The 17,678-nt window shown below is 37.9% G+C and overlaps 1 long non-coding RNA gene across 1 annotated transcript in view; it reads left to right on the top strand.

The window, feature by feature from the left end:
• The first annotated feature begins 308 nt into the window (after positions 1-308).
• LOC113611877 (uncharacterized) overlaps positions 309-17,678 on the top strand; it is a 51,470-nt gene continuing 34,100 nt past the window's right edge. The window contains exons 1-2 of the long non-coding RNA XR_003429642.1: positions 309-584; positions 9,695-9,817. This is a non-coding gene — a long non-coding RNA (uncharacterized LOC113611877). The remainder of the gene's footprint in view (positions 585-9,694; positions 9,818-17,678) is intronic.

Here is a 17,678-nt window from a genome sequence, read left to right as displayed (position 1 = left end):
TCTTTCTCCAAACAATGTATTCCTCCTGTGGACTTTTCTGACTGCATTCATTTACTCATTTATTGATTATTTTATTAATTTATATATTCATAAATCAAATGTTTCATGAGTGCTTACTATGCCAGATACTGTTGAGACTCTTAGAATGCAGAAGTGAACAAAAGATAAACTCTCTGCTCTGATGGGGATCACATTCTAGGGAAGAAACAGACAAAAACAAGAAACAAAATAATTCCAGCTAATGAAAGTTTTATGAAGACTTTCAAGCAAGGTAAGGAGAGAGAGAATAATATGAACGAGGGTAGGAAGGGTGGTGATGGCTATTTTAAATAGGATGATGGGAGAAGGTCTATCTGCAGATGTGGCATTTGAGCACAGACCTGATTTTAGAGGAGCAAGAAGAAGAATAGATGGAGGAATATCATTCCAGGCAGAAGTTACAGCAAATAGAAAGACCCTGAGGCAGGAATGAATTTGGATTGTCCATGTTCAAGTGATTACAGGAAGACTGGAGTAGAGTGAGCGAAGAGGAGAATGTAAAGAGATGAGGACAGAAAGATGGGCAGAGACTTCTTCAGTCATAGGTAGGGATTCTGATTGTTTTCTAAGTGTGATGGGAAACCTTTAGAGAATTTTGAACAAGGGGGTGATGTGATCTGATTTATAGTTTAAAAAAATCACTATGGCTGCTCTGTAGAGGACAACATGAAGGGAGAAAGAGGAAGTCCAGTTAGGAAGCTAAGTAATGAAGGATAGTGGCTTGGCCCAAGGTGGTCGGGGGGGGGGGGGGTTAGTCAGAATCAGGATGTATTTTGAAGGTAGAGCTGATAATAACTGCTTAGGATTGATGGTGCATAATGAGGACGGGAAAGAGACAAGGATTAACCCATAAGTTTTGAGTAAATGGAAAAATGTCATTAACTGAAATGAGGAAGACTGCAAGAAGAGCAGGTTTGGGAGCAAATGCCAAAAATTTGGTTTCTGCTGTATTAAGACTGATAGGCCTTTAGACCTCAAAGTGGAGATGTTATGTAGGTAGTTGAACTCATTTGTAAGTTTGTTGCTCAAACAGGCAGTCTGGACTGAAGACCAATTTGGAAATTATCAGCATATAAAGGATGTTCAAAGCCACAACACTGGATGAATTCACTTAAGGAAATGCTGAAGATAAAGGAGAGAAAAGGTCTGAGGGATGAGCCCTGGGGGACTGTAATATAGAGAGATAAGAAGCGGAGGATAAGCCAGCAAGGGATATTAAGAAGCGGCCAATGATGCAGGAGGAAAGCCAGGGGAATGTAGCTCAAACACCAAATGAAGAAGGTATTTTCAGAAAAGAGAAATGGTCATCTCTGTTAAATGTTGTCCAATACTTTTGTAAAATGAAGACAGATAACTCAGCACTTGATTTGGTGATATGGAGTTCCATTCACCATGACAAAAGTTGTTTCCATGCAATGGAGAGGGAAAATTTTGGTTAGCGTGGGTTAAAGAAAGAAAAGGAAATGAAGAATCTGAGACAGTAAGTATAGACAACAGTCTGCAGAATTTTGCTCTCAAATGGAAGGGAAAAATGAGATCATAGCTGGAAGGAGACATGAGATAATGGTGGGTATCTTATTTAATATTGGAAATATTATATCTAAGGTTAAATATTTTATAGCAAGTTTATATGATGATGAGAATGGTCCCGTAGAGAGAGGATAATTTCCAGAGCAAAGACCTCAGGTGGTACAGAGAAAGGGGATTCAGTGTATAAGTATAGGGGTTATCATTACTCATTCAGTTTTACTGGTAGCAGAGAGAGAATATCAGTTATGATAGAATAGGCAATAGATTTGATGAGAATAAAGAAGAATGTAGATATGTTAGAGGGTTGGAGAAGACAAAAAAAAGGTAGAAAATAGGCATTTAAAAAAATATTTTTCCTTTTATTCATTTTTGGGGGGGGTTAATTTATTTTATTTATTTTTGGCCATGTTGGGTCTTTGTTGCTGCACATGGGCTTTCTCGAGTTGCAGCGAGCGGGGGCTTCTTTTCGTTGCAGCGCGTGGGCTTCTCACTGCAGTGGCTTCTCTTGTTGCGGAGCACAGGCTCTAGGCGTGCGGGCTTCAGTAGTTGTGGCTCGTGGGCTCTCGAGCGCAGGCTCAGTAGTTGTAGCGCACGGGCTTAGTTGCTCCGCGGCATGTGGGATCTTCCCGGACCAGGGCTCGAACCCGTGTCCCCTACATTGGCAGGTGGATTCTCAACCACTGCGCCACCAGGGAAGCCCAGGAAATAGGCATCTTAAAAAGTAGCACAGGGCCTTCCCTGGTGGCGCAGTGGTTGAGAGTCCACCTGCCGATGCAGGGGACATGGGTTCATGCCCCGGTCCGGGAAGATCCCACATGCCGCGGAGCGGCTGGGCCCGTGAGCCATGGCCGCTGAGCCTGTGCATCCGGCGCCTGTGCTCTGCAATGGGAGAGGCCACAACAGTGAGAGGCCCGCGTACCGCAAAAAAAAAAAAAAAAAAAAGTAGCACAGCAACTTTACAAGCAAGATGAAGCATGTTTGCTAAGCATCAATGAGGGCCCACTTGCCCAATGGGTAGGAATCCTGATAAAATTTAAGAATAGATGGAACAAGGGTACTAGATTAGTGATTTGGAAACATAGAAGGCTGTGATGAGACCTTGTGATGTTTGAAGTTAGGATTAAGGATATCCTTCATCGTGAATTAGGCTGAGTGACCAGGAGTGCAATATATGACAACTTCTAATAGAATAAGCCAAGTATTGTTAGGTCTGGAGTGATGCAATTCAAAGGCCTGTGGGTTTTGATAAAGAATGGAGGTAAAATAATTGGGAAGCAACTGGGACACCTACCCTGCCTCAAGGTCCTATAAGTAGCATTTAAAAGGGCTGCAAAGGAGGCATTGTCCTGAGGAAAGAGTCCGATTATGATTAGAACAAGCAGAAGGTGAAGGGAACATTAAGAGATGAAGTAAAGGATATGGAGGATTTTGCTGATAACAAACCACGAGTCTCAGAGGATGTGGAACTGCAGATCAGGAAAGTGTAGGTGATGAGATCAGACTTACTGCATACAGATCTGGATGGGGAGAAAGTCTGGACAATGATAGATGACCTGAGAGATTCGGATTTCTGGCAGTAGCTGATGAAAACAGGGATGGGAGGGAGGTTGATGGGATATGAGAAGAAAGGGATTATTTAGTCCTAAAGTGGTCCCTTAGAAGAAGGTAGGGCATCAGTTCTATTGAGACCAATAGTTGTTATCAATGGCCCTGACAATGTCAAGTTATGTTGTAGATATTGTCTTACCTGGAGCACCCTGAGCCCTGTGGACCTATTTTATAGACTACAGAGAATTGTGTCAGGCCCAGAGAAGGAATTTACCAGAAGCAAATGCTCTTTAGGCCTATCTTGAATCCTGCTGTGGATAATGGTGTTGGGGCCAAGGGATAAGGGTGATCTTACTAGGTCCTCTTGCCCAGACTTGTCCTATGAGTCCCAGGTCCACATGTCCAATTTTCTACTCAACTTCTCCATTTTGATGGCTCAAAGATATCTCAAATTCAACAAGTTCAACAGAATATTTATAATCTCCAAACTCTACAGCCCCAAATTTGATCCACTTTTAGTGTCTCCGCTCTTATTGAATGGTATAAACCAAAAATCCAAAAGTCATCCTTGTCACCCACATCAAATCTGTCCCCTAGTCCTGCTGACTCTACTCCCACAATATAGCCGCAGTCCATCCACTTTTATTTCCAGGACACACAGCCTTTACAAATACCACCCTAGAACAAGCTACTAACATCCCTCCTCTGTTCTATTGCAACAACCTCTCAACTGGACTCACTCCTTTCATTCCTGCTTCTACAATAACTATCAGATCGATCTTTTTAAAATGTAAGTCATACTGTGTTTCTCCCCAGCTGAATACCTTTTCATGACTTTCCAATGTACTTAAAATAAAATCCCAATTCCTTATCATGATATTCATGGCCCAACATGAACCAGTCCCAGCTCACCAAACCCCAGTTACACTGGCCATTCTGATCTTTGGCCATAATAAGTTTATTCCAAACATTGGGCGTTGGCATTTGTTATTCTTTCTGCCTAGAACTCTAAGCTCCAGATTTTTTTTAATTTTTATTTTATATTGGAGTATAGTTGATTAACAATGTTGTGTTAGTTTCAGATGTACAACAAAGTGATTCACTTATACATGTATCTATTCTTTTTCAAATTCTTTTCCCATTTAGGTTATTACAGAATATTGAGCAGAGTTCCCTGTGCTAGATAGTAGGTCCTTGTTGGTTATCTATTTTAAACATAGCACTGTTTACATGTCAATCCCAAACTCCCAATCTGTCCCTCCCCCACCACACCCTTCCCCCCTGGTAACCATAAGTTTGTTCTCTAAGTCTGTGAGTCTGTTTCTTTTGTGTAAATAAGTTCATTTGTATCATTTTTTTAAGATTCCACATATAAGTGATATCATATGATATTTGTCTTTCTCTATCTGACTTACTTCACTTAGTATGATAACCTCCAGGTCCACCCATGTTGTTACAAATGGCATTATTTCATTCTTTATAATGGCTGAGTAATATTCCATAGCGGTATATGTACCACATCTTCTTTATCCATTCATCTGTCAATGGACATTTAGGTGCTTCCATGTCTTGGCTGTTGTAAACAGCACTGCAATGAACATTGGGGTGCATGTATACTTTTGAACCAAGTTTTTCTCTGGATATATGCCTAGGAGTGGGATTGCTGGATCATATGGTAGCTCTACTTTTAGATTTTAAGGAACCTTCATACTGTTCTCCATAGGGAAAACTAGACAGCCACATGTAAAAAAAAAATGAAATTAGAACACTCTTTAACACCACACACAAAAATAAACTCAAAATGGATTAAAGACCTAAATGTAAGACCAGATACTATAAAACTCTTAGAGGAAAACATAGGCAGAACATTCTCTGATATAAATCGCAGCAATAGCTTTTTTGCTCCATCTCCCAGAGTAATGGAAATAAAAACAAAAATAAACAAATGGGTCCTAATTAAACTCCAGATGTTTTAAATGGCTGCTCATTCCTCATCATTCAGGCCTCGAAACAAATGTTACCTTCTCAACACAGCTTCGTCTTAACGTGTGATATAAAGTAGCCAACCCTCATCCCTAGCCTGCTTTAGTCACTGTCGCATTACCCTGCTTTATTTTCTTCATCAATATTGGAATTTATTTTATTTACTTGTTTATTGCCTGTTTATTCTAGAATATAATCTCTATGAGGGCAGGAGCTTAATTATATCCCTACAATATGCTCAATGCCTAGAAAAGTGCTTGGTGAATAGCAGTCATTCACTAACATTTATTGAATGAATGTCAAGGGTTTTCTACTGTTAAATAATTACACTCCCCGTAAACTGAGTATCTTCAGCTTAACAGGATTACCAGTGAAAATTTTTATCATTATTTAATGTGCAACTATTTAAATCTCCTTCAACTCTTCTTTGGGTTGACATTTCTGCTTTTGCTCTTTTGCAAGAATGAGGCTACTCATGATTTTGAGGGAGCTAGCAAAAGATTACACTATCATAATAACTTCCTATGTCTATTCTGAAAAGCAACATGCTTTTTAGTATGCAAAATTAATTGAATGAAATCGTATTTAAGGTTTAATTGCCTCTATTTGCCACTGACATTTTCCAGAATATTTACTTAGATCTCTTTAGGAAAAAAAAAAACCTCTTTCTTTCATTCTCTATCTATCTATGTCTATCCACATGTATACAAACACACACACACACACACACACACACTCTGCTAAAGTAGCTGATTTTGAAAGTCAGTGTACATTGCAGAAAACATCTGTTTCATAGTAATAGCTATTTATTAGAAAACGATCTGTTTGTTTCTAAAGGATTACCCTTTTGTCTTCCAGAAAAAAAAAATATCAATAACCATTGGAGGACAGAGAAATCTTTACCTTCTTGATTTTTTTCACTGCACTACTGGATGTGATTTGCTGGGGAGGTTGGAATAATGGCTGGCAAGAACTTGCATTTCTAAAAGAATCCTGCTGAGGCTACATGGAAAGATTAGTGATGGCTAAGAATTGCGGGCTGCTCAGTTAATTGACTTTTTTCTATCTAGAGGATAGCCATTCCTTTAGTTTCACTGTAGTTGGTGTATAATAGACTGATCTCAAGGTGCACAACTGAACTCTGCTGTTGTGGGAGCATGTGCTTTTAAATGGAAAGCTTGGTACCAATTTAATAAAGGAAATTATATGGGCTGACATTAACCCTTCCCGTTATTTTCCTGGGTGTAGGTTGTCAGCATTCTCGTGGCATAAAGCTGACCCACAAGACAAATAACAGAAGGACAATAAATAAGTGTATTTATAGCAAGTACCACATGCTTCTTTTCTTATTATATGTAGATCTTTCTGTTCTTCATACAACTAGAAATAAAAGCTCCTTTTGATCCCATTTCTAAAGAGCACAGATAACATTTTTCTTTCAAACTAATCATCATATCTGTAGAATACTTTTCATTTCTGAATCTATATGTATTTATAAAGATTAATTTTGAGAGCTCCACTCGGAAGCAAGAAAGGTTGATCCCCCAAATCAGGTATTCTCCTTCCTTGTTGACAGGACACCATGCAGAATTTCCACAGTTGGAGTTTAAAAGAGTTGTCCTGTCTTATTTCATTTCCCTAAAAGGTAGTTACCTGGCAGTTTATGGAGAAAACATCCTATTTTTTTCTGAAATAGTTCAACCCTATTGGCAGATCTGCACTAAGATTTCATTGTCAACAGGATAATGAATTAGTTATAATTAATACCTCAGTTGTAACTAAAGCAAGTTTGAACTAGCTATTTCATCTTTGAGATTCTTAGCTCAATTGGACTTCCCAGATCAGGTACAACTTGAATGAGAATGTAGACTTTCCAAGTCTCCTGGCTCTGAGTATGGTCAGAAGGTCAGGATTAATGGCATTTGATTCATGTAATATGTCAATAATTCTTTTTTGTATTCCCCCCAAAACACTTATGTAGGTGTTGAAGTAGGAGAAAGGGACCATATGTTTTGCAGAAAACACAATTCCTTGGTATTCTCAAAAAACACAAATACTTTAATGTATACTAAACAACTCTTCTCTGATATAAAGTAAAAGGATAATTTGTGAAGAAAAAGTTTCATCTGCAGTCATGGAACATATTAAAATGCCAGTTGAAATTCCTGGTAGCTGGTCTTCCCTTCAAAAATACTTCAATTTATTTTGTATTTATTTGGGGGAACCAACATTTTAATTAACATCGTAAATCTGAAAGGTGGCTATCAATTGAAAAAGGGAAAAGTAACCTATGTTTCAGATACCAAATATATCAGTTAGCTTTTGCTGTGTAACAAACTACCCTAAAGCTTGGCGGTTTAAAGCAGCAACTATTTACTGAACAAATAATTCTGGGGGTTGACAGTTTAGCTTATGCTCATCAGAGCAGTTCTTCTGGTCTCTGCCAGGGTCATTCATGCATTTGTGGTCAGCTACTGTGTTGGCTATGGGCTGGCTTTTCTCAGATGACCTCCTATTAGGCAGTATACCTCTCCTCCATGTGGTCTCTCATACTGCAGCAGGCTTCTGGGCAATGTTCCAAAAGGTCAAGGCAATGCATGCAAGTTCTCTTGAGATCTAGCCTCATAACTGGCATAACATCATTTAACCTATTTGGGCTTGTCTCAAGACCAAGTGGCGGGGACTGGTAAGTCAGAGAAAGGAAAGTCAGAGATGCTAAAGCGGATGTTTCCATGGATAGAGATATTACCTGATCAATGTACTAGAGTGTCATTTACATTTCTTATTATAAATGGGTAAATTGGCACTCAGCTCCATTTAGCTCTTCCTTCCCCATCTTTTTCTCTTTTTTTCCTCCCATTTTAAAAGTAGCTTCTTTCTTCCTCTGAGCCCTGGATTCTACGGTACCCAGATATTGGAGGTATGGGTTCTTTTCTAGCACAGGCTCCTTGTCTCATGACACCATATATCATCTCCCCTGCCTTTGAGGGCAAAGACTGAGCCACCATCATGTTTACCCTAGAAAGAGCCACAGTGGTTTTAAGACTCAGGTCTGATCACCCGGACACACAGAGACGCTGCCTTCTCCAGTGACTGTCTAGTGGGGTCAGGTGGGGGTGTTAATGCCCCGTGGGGTGAACTTTGACTAATGAGACAGGAGATAGAAAGGAAGTGGCAGATAAATTGCTTGCCCTTCCTCTCTTTCCAACAAAACCAAATGGTTCAGGAAAGCAGGGGTTCCACACATCCTTTCTGAAGATATCCTACACGACCAATCATCAGCCAGTTTTCCTGTACAGCTATGAACATCTTGGTAATACATCATCTTGTATTACTTTTTGCTCCTTCCTTGACTGGAATTCCCTTTTCCCTCATTCTTCATTCACTAAGAGTGCACCCTACCTCAAAAACAAGCATGTCAACTTCATGCCCTCATGCTCTGTTTTTTAGAGAATGCAGGGTAAAACAAAACATGGAAGATTGTAACTTTTCATGCATTTGTTAATTTTCTACTCAGTAAGTATGGAATTAGGGGATTCGTTTGTTTTGAGTTTTGACCAACAAATCAATAATGGTACTATTCGGGAATGACCCTGATTGGCTGGAGCATGTTGTAGTTCATTTTGCTGAAGCATAACTCTCCATCTCACATGGTTTGAGACAGATGAGTGGAGTCACCATAATTAGAGAATGAAGGCAGCTTGCCTACAGCAAAGCCATACTGAGATGGAGACAGTGAGCAGTGTGGGTGAATTATGCTCTGCATGGGCAATTTTTTACACTTATAAAATGAAAAGAAATTTTTTGCTGACCCACAGTAATGACAGAAACTCTTTTTTATTATAATGGCCTATAAATATGTATCATGTAAACCTAAGAATGAACTCCTTATACTATTATCCCTTATACAATTATAAAACCTAAATTAAAAATTGAATTCATCACATTATACAACCAATAAAATTTAAATAAACATTAATTTTATGTAACAGATAATTTTTTGTTGAAGCCAAACTAGTGCTCACAACTGATATATGCAAATATAGTATGCCATAAGATGGCTGTTTTCTTTGTTTAAACAATTTTGAAGCCTTTTATTTTACAGTTTCTTAGAATACCATTTAGTCCTTTCATCATGTGAATGGGCCATTCACATATTAATTCTGCCTCTGTCTTTTTCCATGAGCCCAAAACAATTAAAATAGAACATTGCTCCAAAGCACAGAGTTGTTTTCAGGACGTCAGATGTAAATATGTAAATATGCAGCTTAAGTCAAAACTGAATACTTTCGTAGACTAATGCTATTTTAAAGCAAGAGTCTAGGATTTTTTCTCCTCATAATTGTTTAAGGAAATCAATATTTACACAAAGGTAGGTGTTAGAAAGTTGTCATTTGTGGCATTATGAAAGGTGAACAAGAGTAAAGAATGTGCTTCCTAGCATATTAGAACTTAAATGCTGTCACTTCATGATCCTTTTGGGCAAAAGTGGTCACCTAAGCAAAATGCAAATATGTGCATTGAAATAAATTAACGTTCAATTATAGGATGATCAACTGCATTATACAGAATATGCTATTTATTTTAATTTCAGATATAGTTTGAATGGAAACTCACACATGAAAAAAACCTTGCGATAAACTCATGGACACACAATACTCTTTCCATGGACTACTAGAAAAATGAAGTCCTCCACTGGGAGACATGCCCTACAGCTGTGAGTTTTAATTTATTTGCCATCTCTTTGTCAATCAGGTAAAGAGCCATTTGTTCTCATCCTAGAAAAACTTACCTATGTGTACACAAACAATATTTTGAATACAGTTTCAGTAAGTATATGAATGCCCTGATGCCAATCCAAGGACTGGTATAATTACATTATTTCATTGAATTCTTCTAATTACCTTGGTAAGTAATATCCTGTAGAGAAATCTCAGAGTAGCATAATTATTCTCCCTTTTGCATGTTGACTGTTTTTTCTAAGATTCCCTTAGGATACTTTTTTTCTTAATCTTTGAATATCAAAGCTTCACGAGGAAATTTTCTGAGGAAACAGTCAACCTAATTTGATCATCAGAGTCAAGACTTTTATTTCAAAACCACTTCTACTAAATTTTTGAATACTATTTTTATCTTATCTGTTCCCCTTTTCTTTCATCTCTACATATCTATCATATTTTATAAAAATTTTATATATTATTTCTTTGAGATTTCATTTTGTGTGATCTTTTTGAAGCTTGATTTCCATGTCCCTGACTGTGGGTTCAAATAATGTTTACTCTAGTTTTGGTGGCATCAAATGTAACATTTTCCTCTGAAACATTTTCATTTATTTCTAATTTTTTTATGTGTCATATTTCTTTTTACTGACTGCTTATTTTCCATCTCCTGCTTTAAGTCTTTTTTTTTACATCTTTATTAAGTCTTTTTTTAAAACAAGATTGCACTGCCTGTACATTTTTTGAAATTATAGACAATTTTGTTTTTAACTTTTAGCCTTTAAGTCATGCTTGATGTAATACATGTTATTTTTTTAAAATTTTTATTGGAGTGTAGTTGATTTATAGTTTTCTTTTTCACAATGTTTTTGCTCTCTTTGTTGTGTGATTTCTGCACACAGGTCCAGTAGTTTTCTTTTAATTGGACCAGCCATTAATGAATTTAAAGAGCCCTTTTTACTAGTCCTGACACCCCCTACCTCCAGATATTTTTATGTGAGAGAATAAAACTTTCAGCAGTCTTAGACTAACATTAGGAAAGATGTATCTGTTACTCAAAATCAAACATAATTTCTAAGTAATACTTATTTAATGCAGATGTAACACTTATATTTGTATACCAGATTTTTTTTATCATAAATAAAAGAAACTACAATAAATATAAGGAAAAATAGAAAAAATTAGATTGGTATTAGTGGGCTTTGATTTACTTTTCCTAGTTCATATTAGATCAACTATACAAAATTATAAAAGAAGAAAAAAATGCCATACTTAAATATTTTGAACTCAAATTAAGGATGGAAAAAGTAGAAAACAGACTGGCAAGTCTATAGAAAAGTTGATTAATATAATTCGTAAACTTGGCTTTTCAGTAACTGAGAAAGGCGGATTAAACTTTACTACAATGCTTTTGAATTTGGCAATGGCTTCATTTTATGCTGTCATTGTATATTTGGGGAGTATGTTATGAGACACATACAAATCTAGAATTGCCATACTTTTCTGGTAGATTAATTCTTATATAATAATAAAATGTCTCTAAGGAATGCATTTGCCTAAAAGTTTACTTTGTCTGATACTAGTACAGCTACATCAGATTTCTTGTAGTAAGTTGTTGTATATATTTTTCTGACCTTTACTTTCAAATTTTTTTCACTCATATATGTATTTTTAACATCTTTATTGGGGTATAATTGCTTTACAATGGTGTGTTAGTTTCTGCTTTATAACAAAGTGAATCAGTTACACATATACATATGTTCCCATATCTCTTCCCTCTTGCGTCTCCCTCCCTCCCACCCTCCCTATCCCACCCCTCCAGGCGGTCACAGGTCACAAAGCACCGAGCTGATATCCCTGTGCTATGCAGCTGCTTCCTACTAGCTATCTACCTTACGTTTGGTAGTGTATATATGTCCATGCCTCTCGCTTTGTCACAGCTCACCCTTCCCCCTCCCCATATCCTCAAGTCTGTTCTCCAGTAGGTCTGTGTCTTTATTCCTGTCTTACCCCTAGGTTCTTCATGACATTTTTTTTCTTAAATTCCATATATATGTGTTAGCATACAGTATTTGTCTTTCCCTTTCTGACTTACTTCACTCTGTATGACAGACTCTAGGTCTATCCACCTCATTACAAATAGCTCAATTTCGTTTCTTTTTATGGCTGAGTAATATTCCATTGTATATATGTGCCACATCTTCTTTATCCATTCATCTGATGATGGGCACTTAGGTTGTTTCCATCTCCGGGCTATTGTAAATACAGCTGCAGTGAACATTTTGGTACATGACTCTTTTTGAATTATGGTTTTCTCAGGGTATATGCCCAGTAGTGGGATTGCTGGGTCATATGATAGTTCTATTTGTAGTTTTTTAAGGAACCTCCATACTGTTCTCCATAGTGGCTGAACCAGTTCACATTCCCACCAGCAGTGCAAGAGTGTTCCCTTTTCTCCACACCCTCTCCAGCATTTATTGTTTCTAGATTTTTTGATGATGGCCATTCTGACTGGTGTGAGATGATATCTCATTGTAGTTTTGATTTGCATTTCTCTAATGATTAATGATGTTGAGCATTCTTTCATGTGTTTGTTGGCAGTCTGTATATCTTCTTTGGAGAAATGTCTATTGAGGTCTACTGCCCATTTTTGGATTGGGTTGTTTGTTTTTTTGTTATTGAGCTGCTTGTAAATTTTGGAAATTAATCCTTTGTCAGTTGCTTCATTTACAAATATTTTCTCCCATTCTGAGGGTTGTCTTTTGGTCTTGTTTATGGTTTCCTTTGCTGTGCAAAAGCTTTGAAGTTTCATTAGGTCCCATTTGTTTATTTTTGTTTTTATTTCCATTTCTCTAGATGGGTCAAAAAGGATCTTGCTGTGATTTATGTCATAGAGTGTTCTGCCTATGTTTTCCTCTAACAGTTTGAAAGTGGCCTTACATTTACGTCTTTAATCCATTTTGAGCTTATTTTTGTGTATGGTGTTAGGGAGTGATCTAATCTCATACTTTTACATGTAGCTGTCCAGTTTTCGCAGCACCACTTATTGAAGAGGCTGTCCTTTCTCCACTGTACATTCCTGCCTCCTTTATCAAAGATAAGGTGACCATATGTACGTGGGTTTATCTCTGGGCTTTCTATCCTGTTCCATTGATCTATCTTTCTGTTTTTGTGCCAGTACCATACTGTCTTGATTACTGTAGCTTTGTAGTATAGTCTGAAGTCAGGGAGCCTGATTCCTCCAGCTTTGTTTTTCGTTCTCAAGATTACTTTGGCTATTCGGGGTCTTTTGTGTTTCCATACAAATTGTGAAATTTTTTGTTCTAGTTCTGTGAAAAACGCCAGTGGTAGTTTGATAGGGATTACATTGAATCTGTAGATTGCTTTGGGTAGTAGAGTCATTTTCACAATGTTGATTCTTCCAATCCAAGAACATGGTATATCTCTCCATCGATTTGTATCATCTTTACTTTCTTTCATCAGTGCCTTATAATTTTCTGCATACAGGTCTGTTGTCTCCTTAGGTAGGTTTATTCCTAGATATTTTATTCTTTTTGTTGCAGTGGTAAATGGGAGTGTTTTCTTGATTTCACTTTCAGATTTTTCATCATTAGTGTATAAGAATGCCAGAGATTTCTGTGCATTAATTTTGTATCCTGCTACTTCACCAAATTCATTGATTAGCTCTAGTAATTTTCTGGTAGCATCTTTAGGATTCTCTATGTATAGTATCATGTCATCTGGAAACAGTGACAGCTTTACTTCTTTTCCAATCTGGATTCCTTTTATTTCCTTTTCTTCTCTGATTGCTGTGGCTAAAACTTCCAAAACTATGTTGAATGAGTGGTGAGAGTGGACAACCTTGGGTTGCTCCTGATCTTAGTGGAGATAGTTTCAGTTTTTCACCATTGAGGATGATGTTGGCTGTGGGCTTGTCATATGTGGCCTTTATTATGTTGAGGAAAGTTCCCTCTATGCCTACTTTCTGTAGGGTTTTTATCATAAATGGGTGTTGAATTTTGTCAAAAGCTTTCTCTGCATCTATTGAGATGATCATATGGTTTTTCTCCTTCAATTTGTTAATATGGTTTATCACATTGATTGCTTTGTGTATATTGAAGAATCCTTGCATTCCTGGAATAAACGCCACTTGATCGTGGTGTATACTTTTAACGTGCTGTTGGATTCTGTTTGCTAGTATTTTGTTGAGGACTCTGCATCTATGTTCATCAGTGATACTGGCCTGTAGTTTTCTTTCTTTGTGACATCCTTGTCTGGTTTTAGTATCAAGGTGATGGTGGCCTCGTAGAATGAATTTGGGAGTATTCCTCCCTCTGCTATATTTTGGAAGAGTCTGAGAAGGATAGGTGTTAGCTCTTCTCTAAATGTTTGGTAGAATTCGCCTGTGAAGCCATCTGGTCCTGGGCTTTTGTTTGTTGGAAGGTTTTAATCACAGTTTCAATTTCAGTGCTTGTGATTGGTCTGTTCATATTTTCTATTTCTTCCTGATTCAGTCTTGTCAGGTTGTGCATTTCTAAGAACTTGTCCATTTCTTCCAGGTTGTCCATTTTATTGGCATAGAGAGTTGCTTGTAGTAATCTCTCATGATCTTTTGTATTTCTGCAGTGTCAGTTGTTACTTCTCCTTTTTCATTTCTAATTCTATTGATTTGAGTCTTCTCCCTTTTTTTCTTGATGAGTCTGGCTAATGGTTTATCTATTTTGTTTATCTTCTCAAAGAACCAGCTTTTAGTTTTACTGATCTTTGCTATCATTTCCTTCACTTCTTTTTCATTTATTTCTGATCTGATTTTTATGATTTCTTTCCTTCTGCTAACTTTGGGGGTTTTTGGTTCTACTTTCTCTAATTGCTTTAGGTGCAAGGTTAGGTTGTTTATTCGAGATGTTTCCTGTTTCTTAAGGTGGGCTTGTATTGCTATCAACTTCCCTCTTAGAACTGCTTTTGCTGCATCCCATAGCTTTTGAGACGTCGTGTCTCCATTGTCATTTGTTTCTAGGTATTTTTTGATTTCCTCTTTGATTTCTTCAGTGATCACTTCTTTATTAAGTAGTGTATTGTTTAGCCTCCATGTGTTTGTATTTTTTACAGATCTTTTCCTGTAATTGATATCTAGTCTCATAGCATAGTGGTCGGAAAAGATACTTGATACAATTTCAATTTTCTTAAATTTACCAAGGCTTGATTTGTGACCCAAGATATGATCTATCCTGGAGAATGTTCCATGAGCACTTGAGAAAACTGTATTCTGTTGTTTTTGGCTGGAGTATCCTATAAATATCAATTAAGTCCATCTTGTTTAATGTATCATTTAAAGCTTGTGTTTCCTTATTTACTTTCATTTCGGATGATCTGTCCATTGGTGAAAGTGGGGTGTTAAAGTCCCCTAATATGAATGTGTTACTGTGGATTTCCCCTTTTATGGCTGTTAGTATTTGCCTTATGTTTGCCTTATGTATTGAGGTGCTCCTATGTTGGGTGCATAAATATTTACAATTGTTATATCTTCTTCTTGGATCGATCCCTTGATCATTATGTAATGTCCTTCTTTGTCTCTTCTAATCGTGTTTATTTTAAAGTCTATTTTGTCTGATATGAGAATTGCTACTCCAGCTTTCTTTTGGTTTCCATTTGCATGGAATATCTTTTTCCATCCCCTTACTTTCAGTCTGTATGTGTCTCTAGGTCTGAAGTGGGTTTCTTGCAGACAGCATATATATGGGTCTTGTTTTTGTATCCATTCAGCCAATCTGTGTCTTTTGGTGGGAGCATTTAGTCCATTTACATTTAAGGTAATTATCGATATGTATGTTCCTATTCCCATTTTCTTAATTGTTTTGGGTTCGTTATTGTAGGTCTTTTCCTTCTCTTGTGTTTCTTGCCTCGAGAAGTTCCTTTAGCATTTGTTGTAAAGCTGGTTTGGTGGTGCTGAACTCTCTCAGCTTTTGCTTGTCTGTAAAGCAAAAGCTTCTCCATCAAATGTGAATGAGATCCGTGCTGGGTAGAGTAATCTTGGTTGCAGGTTTTTTTCCTTCATCACTTTAAATATGTCCTGCCAGTCCCTTATGGCCTGCAAAGTTTCTGCTGAAAGATGAGCTGTTAACCTTATGGGGATTCCCTTGTGTGTTTTGTGTTGTTTTTCCCTTGCTGCTTTTAATATGCTTTCTTTGTATTTAATTTTTGACAGTTTGATTAATATGTGTCTTGGCGTATTTCTCTTTGGATTTACCCTGTACGGGACTCTCTGTGCTTCCTGGACTTGATTAACTATTTCCTTTCCCATATTAGGGAAGTTTTCAACTATAATCTCTTCAAATGTTTTCTCAGTTCCTCTCTTTTTCTCTTCTTCTTCTGGAACCCCTATAATTCGAATATTGGTGCGTTTAATGTTGTCCCAGAGGTCTCTGAGACTGTCCTCAGTTCTTTTCATTCTTTTTTCTTTATTCTGCTCTGCAGTAGTTATTTCCACTATTTTACCTTCCAGGTCACTTATCCGTTCTTCTGCCTCAGTTATTCTGCTATTGATCCCATCTAGAGTCTTCTTCATTTCATTTATTGTATTGTTCATCGTTGCTTGTTTCATCTTTAGTTCTTCTAGGTCCTTGTTAAATGTTTCTTGCATTTTGTCTATTCTATTTCCAAGCTTTTGGATCATCTTTATTGTCATTATTCTGAATTCTTTTTCAGGTAGACTGCCTATTTCCTCTTCATTTGTTAGGTCTGGTGCGTTTTTATCTTGCTCCTTCATCTGCTGTGTGTTTTTCTGTCTTCTCATTTTGCTTATCTTACTGTGTTTGGTGTTTCCTTTTTGCAGGCTGCAGGTTCGTATTTTCCGTTGTTTTTGGTGTCTGTCCCCAGTGGCTAAGGTTGCTTCAGTGGGATGTGTAGGCTTCCTGGTGGAGGGGACTAGTGCCTGTGTTCTGGTGGGTGAGGCTGGATCTTCTCTCTCTGGTGGGCAGGTCCACGTCTGGTGGTGTGTTTTGGGGTGTCTGTGGACTTGTTATGATTTTAGGCAGCCTCTCTGCTAATGGGTGGGGTTGTGTTCCTGTTTTGCTAGTTGTTTGGCATAGGATGTCCAGCACTGTAGCTTGCTGGTCGTTGAGTGAAGCTGGGTGCTGGTGTTGAGATGGAGACCTCTGGGAGATTTTCGCTGTTTGATATTATGTGGAGCTGGGAGGTCTCTTGTGGACCAGTGTCCTGAAGTTGGCTCTCCCACCTCAGAGGCACAGCACTGACTCCTGGCTGCAGCACCAAGGGCCTTTCATCCACCCGGCTCAGAATAGATGGCAGGAAAAATAGAATTAGTAGAAGTAGGAATAAAGAAAGAAAGAAAGGAAGGAAGGAGGGAAGGAAGGAAGAAAGAAAGAAGATAAAGTAAAATATAATAAAGTTGTTATTAAATTAAAAATATTAAGAAAAAAAATGGACGGATAAAACCTTAGGAGAAATGCTGAAAGCAAAGCTATACAGACAGAATCTCACACAGAAGCATACACATACACACAAAAAGAGGAAAAGGGGAAAACATCATAAATCTTGCTCTCAAAGTCCACCTCCTCAATTTGGGATGGTTCGTTGTCTATTCAGGTATTCCACAGATGCAGGGTACATCAAGTTGGTTGTGGAGCTCAAATCCGCTGCTTCTGAGGCTGCTGGGAGAGATTTCCCTTTCTCTTCTTTGTTCTCACAGCTCCCAGGGGCTCAGCTTTGGATTTGGCCTCGCCTCTGCATGTAGGTCGCCGGAGAGCATCTGTTTTTTGCTCAGACAGGACCAGGTTAAAGGAGCCGCTGATTCGTGGGCTCTGGCTCACTCAGGCCGGGGGGAGGGAGGGGCACGAAGTG

This window comes from Aethalodelphis obliquidens, unplaced genomic scaffold (assembly GCF_003676395.1).
Source record: "Aethalodelphis obliquidens isolate GAN/ISIS:26980383/991018 unplaced genomic scaffold, ASM367639v1 scaffold71, whole genome shotgun sequence".
Lineage (NCBI taxonomy): Eukaryota > Metazoa > Chordata > Mammalia > Artiodactyla > Delphinidae > Aethalodelphis > Aethalodelphis obliquidens.
This window is presented reverse-complemented; position numbering and strand designations above follow the sequence as displayed.